The sequence below is a fragment of the Arvicola amphibius genome, chromosome 11 (assembly GCF_903992535.2).
Source record: "Arvicola amphibius chromosome 11, mArvAmp1.2, whole genome shotgun sequence".
NCBI classification, from domain to species: domain Eukaryota; kingdom Metazoa; phylum Chordata; class Mammalia; order Rodentia; family Cricetidae; genus Arvicola; species Arvicola amphibius.
The window spans coordinates 89517395-89523005 of record NC_052057.2 but is presented as its reverse complement, the minus strand read 5'-3'; positions in this window follow the sequence as shown (position 1 = coordinate 89523005).

Here is a 5611-nt window from a genome sequence, read left to right as displayed (position 1 = left end):
AGAGACAGTGTGGCTGCTTGATGCGGGATTCCCCTCTGTATGCTGTGAATACCATTGGCTAATAAAGAAATTGTCTTAGGCCTGTGATAGGGTAGGGTAGAGTAGAGCTAGGTGGGGAAAACTAAACTGAATGCTGGAAGAAAGGAGGCGGAGTCAGAGAGAAGCCATGGAGTTGCTGCTAGAGACACATGTTGAAACCTTGCCGGTAGGCCACAAGCCTCGTTGTAAAATACAAAATAATGGAGATGGGTTAATTCTAAATGTAAGCGCTAGCTAGCAATATGCTTAAGTAACTGGCCAAGCAGTGATTTTAATTAATACAGTTTCTGTGTGATCATTTTGGGTCTGAGCTGCTGGGCGGTTGGAAGACAAGTGGTCTCCTTACGACAGCTGCTGCCAGCACTTAAGCTTGGTTTTGCTCCCCTGCACTGTTTTCTCCTGGTTATGGAGGAAGGATGAAGCTGCCCAAAGGATTTCCTTGATTTTTAAATAGAAACCTCAAGGGTTCAAAGTAATGATTTTAGAAATCTTTACATGCCTGTGATTGGTGTTGATTAATTTCTGTTTTCTTAGGAAATCCTGAACTTGAAGAAAATGGGATTTTATTCACTGGACAGTTTTTAAAGACGGAGCTTTGGGGTTGGAAAGATAACTCAGGGGTTAAGAGCACTGGATGCTCTTTCAGAGGACCTGGGTTCAATTCCCAGAACCCACGTGGAGATTCACAACCATCTGTAACTCTAATTCCAGAGAACTTGATGCCCTCTTGTGGCCTCTTTGGGCACTAGGCACTCACACGGTGCACAGACATACACACAGGCCAAACATAACATTAGAAAATAAAACGGCATTTTTTATTTTAGCAAACTCATCACCCTGAGAACTGTTAAGTACGGGAGAGTGATAAGAGAGGCAACGTGGAGCTGCAGAGGAAAACTGGGCCAAGGAATATCCAGAATCCTAGAACGCTTACTGTGGTGCTACCTACTTGCTCCACTGTTTTAGCATTCCATTCCTCCCTCTCGAAAAGAAACATCCTCGAATTTGTTACTCAGGAAGTATGGCGAGGGGGTAGAAAGCCTGGGTTCTCCTGAAGCGGAATATTGGGTTACACTTTAGCTCTGCCACTTGTGTGGCTTTGGGCAGGGTACTGACCTTTGTGGCTCCAGGTTCTCATCTATCAAATAAGGCTAATAATGGTATCAGTTTCCTAGGACTTTGGTGAAGGATGCATGTGATGGCAGGGGTAGAATCCTGCCACACAGCACCAATTGAAATTAGTGCCATTTTACTTTTTTGAAATCTCTCTCTAAATATGTATATAAACATATATATATATATGTCTCTACACACACACACACACACACACACACACACACACACACACACACACACACACACACATGTTTACCCAGAGACTCTGAAGCCCAAAGAAGTAGATAAATAAGCACAAATATTTTCCTCAGACACTTTACACAGGAACTAAGAGTCCAGAAGCATCTTCAGATTTAGATGCATTGACGATATTTTCAACCGTCTCCATATGGTGTCAGTCAATATGCAAGGATGAAGCAAAGTAGTGCAAAGTCAGAGCACAGACCGGAGGTCACTGTCCCTCACTGGACATGGGACCAAACCCAGGCATTTACAGGATCTTCAGCAATGCCCTCATCACAGTTATTTTAGGAGGCATTTGAATTTTATGCACATCAGTTAGGTTCTTAAATGTAGTATGTGTTATGGCACTTCATGGGCTGGGTTGAATGAGATACAAATAAATGCAATCTTAGAGATGCTGCTGCCTAAGGTTATTTCCTTTCTTATACAGAAAGCAGAATACAAACAATGGAGGTCTGGCAAGAGGCGGAGGAGGGGACCATGTTGGTCTTGTCTTCCCCATCTTTGAGGCTTTCTTTAGTGTCCTTGTCACGTTGCCTTTGGCCTCTTCAGCTCTGCTTTCCCCAGGCCCTATGGCTGTCCTGTGTGCTTTCCCCAGGCCCTATGGCTGTCCTGTGTGCTTTCCCCAGGCCCTATGGCTGTCCTGTGTGCTTTCCCCAGGCCCTATGGCTGTCCTGTGTGCTTGTTTTTGCTCATGTTGTTCCAGTTTTCCTCACCCTTTTCTCAAGTTTCAGAGAGGTCTGTAGTATGTCTAAGAGGAGCTGCAGTTGATGGTCTAGAGGTTACATAACGCTTCATCGGAGGGATCCTCAGATACCTGTGGACTTTTAGAATGCCGTGATTCCCTTTTTCTTTCACTAATATCTGTCTACTCCTTCATGCTTAACCATCTGCTGTATAGCCAGTCCTGTGCTACATATTGCTCTAGACACTAGACCAGTACAGACCCCAGATTTGCTTTCGCAGGGAAAGTAAAGGTAGAACAAACAGACATACAAATGAAGGCTGATTTGTTGAATGAGTACAAAAGAGGGTGGAAATATATACTTTAGATGGAGGTGAGGGGGCAGGCCTCTCTACGGGAGAACTGAGAAGGGGAAGAGGCACAGGGGGGAAAACTCCAGGATGACAGCATGGCATATATAAAATCTTTGTTGTTGCTGCTGCTTTGTTTTTGTGTTTTGAGAACTAGTTTGGAACTAGTTCTGTAGACCAAGTTGGCCTCATAGAGATCTGCCTGCCTCTGCTTCCTGAGTGTTGGGATTAGAGGCGTGCACCATCACCACCTGGCTATACAAAACCTTTAAGGTGGGAAAAACACTGCAGCTTCAAGAGATACAATGGACAGTATAGAGTTCGGGTGCTTGGCTCTTGAGAGACTGAGGCAGGAGGATCACAAATTCAAGGCCAGAACTGGGTACTTACTAAAACCTTGTCAGAAAGAAAGGGGAGAAAGGAAAAGAACAAAGACAAGAAGAAAAAAAGGGGAAATCAGATAGTAAAGGAGATGTAGCCCAGAGGCACAGGTAGGGCTGTCATAGATTTCCTAGTCTAACCCGTGTTCAAAGGGAAGCCAGAGTGATGAGCAGAGAACCACGAGGAATAGGCTGTTTTCAGCTCTGCTGCTGTATGGATCAGAGAGGTAGAAATGAAGAGAGTAGTTAAGGAGCTACTATGGAAGTCCAAGCAAGCTAAGGCCCTATCCAGAAGGTGAAATGTCAATGAAGACAGAGAGGTGAGTGATACTGTATTTTCAAAGTCACGGTAGAATACAAAGACCTCATGGGACACTATGACCTCTGCAAAAGAAACTCTAAAATTACATGGAACGTACAGCTATCACTACAACTTCTGTTTTGATGCCAACCTTTAATAAGATGCTGAACATTTCCTTTTTTTCATTTTTTCTGTTTTGGTTTTTGAGACAGGATCTCTATGGAGTCCTGGCTGTCCTGGGACTCACTGTATGGACCAGATGACTTCAGATTCATGGAGCTCCTCCTGCCTCTGCCTCTGCCTCTGCCTCCTGAGTGCTAGAATTAAAAGCATGTGCCACAATGCTCGACCTTGAATATTTGATATCTCCTTTTGAATGTTTTATATCAACCTTAATATCTCCCAAGAAAGAAAGAAAATCATGTGTTTTCTCTCAATGAGCCTAGCATGTTGGCACGTTGGGTTACAGTTTGAAGTTCTGTGCTACACAGCATTGAAGTTAGTGTTCTCGTAGCTGTGATCAGTAATCTTCTATTTGCTCCAGTTATATTTGTTTATGTAACACATCGATCTGGGAGAATTTCATGGATGTGAATGTCCTTAGCGAGAGCATCACAACGGGACAGTGCTGGGTTTGTTTTTTAGTTGAAATCAAGACAACGCACACAGCGCTTTCTTTCTTAGGAGGTGTCCAGGTTGTGCCCATGAAAGCTGCCGGGGGCTGCACAAACCTGTCTCTAGAAGAATGTCTTCTTATTAAAAACAAAGCTTCATTCTGGCAAACTTCACAAATAATGATAGAGCAATAAAAATAGATGGATGAATTTAGACTCTAAAGAGCTGAAAAGGAAAGACAAGGCCTATAAAAAAAATTCCAACTGTGTGCTCCAACGCCTCTCGCTCCATTGCCCAGTCTCTGTTACTTCTCTGTGAGACACGATCTATGGGCATAGCAATATGTCACTGGTAGTCATTTTCATTTAATCGCTGTATTCTTTCAGCAGAATAATAGTAGGTTCTCCTCTAGGCCTGTGACATATCTGGTCTTTGGTTCTTGGGCATTTTCTCAGTGTCAGGTATGGCCCCCATTCATAGAATGAACCTTAAACCTGATCAAAACATAGTTGGCGACTCAAGGCTCAAGGCTCAATGACAAAGAGGAAGCACAAGAAAGAGCTAGAGGTGATGGATGACTCCAAGGATACAGCGTCTTCCAGACACAACAGGCCTAATAAACATATGAACTCACAGAGCCTGTGGCACCATACCCAAGACCTGCACAGGTTCCAAGAGGACAAAAATCCCAGTATCAAGATAGGGAAATGACTATAAAGCCCCACCCCAACCGGGAAGCTATTTGCGATTGATATGTGCTGGGAGAGGAGAAAAAAATCAGTTCTCTCCAATGGAGTGTCACTGATATGTTTATTAACCACATTCCATGGCAGGCCCCATGCTCAGGAATCAAGTCAACACAAAATGAACTCCATGTCTTTTGTTTTTATTGTGGTTTGGCTTGGTATTTGTTTGTTTTGATTTTTTTTTGTTTTTGGAAACAAAGAAAGCAAATATAAATTTAGGTGGGTAGGGGAGGGTCTAGAAAGAGTTGGGGGAGGTGAAACATGATCAAAATAAAAATGTATGAAAAGAATTTAAATAAAAATGAATTGGAAAATAAAAAAAAATCCAACTTGTTGAATGTGACTAGAGAAGTATTATGGATAAAACTGGTTTAAATGTGTTACGTTGTGGCTGTGCTTTTAGAATGTAGGAGATCAAAGTAACAGAAGAAAACCTACCTCTTCCTCTTCCAATCACTTCTCTGTCATAGCTACAGCCTAGGAAATCATTTCTAAATGAAAGCCTGAGGGACCCCTACACTGTCCTGTGGGAGTTTTTGAGTTGATCCTTTTGGGATGTACAGCATGGGATAACCCAACATTCCCCCAGTCCTGAATGTTGGGAGGGCAGCAGACAGGGGCTAGAAGAACTCTAAAATTGAGAGTCTTAAACCCTTGCCCAGTTCTCCCGAGATGTCATCCAAAGATCTAGATGTGGGACACCATCACAGACACCTGAATGATGAGCAGAGCCCTGAAAATTTGTGCTGTGTGTGTGTAGAGGCAGGGACTGTCTGCCTTCTTTCTGAGGACTCCAAATATATAAGAAAGCAAGTGAGCTGGGAGGAGGTGACTGGAAAGCCAGCAAGTTAGAAAAGCAAGTCAGAGCGCTCAAAGGCGGTGTTCATGCCGTTCTTTATTCTGAGTGACTCTAACTCTACATTAGAAAGCCTTCCCACAGTTTCTGCTCAGTAATAATCAACAGATCTCTTGTCACTACCAGAACATAATGCGATGCTTAGTTGAAGCAACACCAAAATAGAACTCAGTGCGAGTGAATCATTCAGAGGTCTTGGCTATCAATTTAGGAAAGAAAGAAAATCTCGTTCTTACTCATCACGGAAAGAGAAAGTCTGGTCTTTCTAATTAGAAAAATC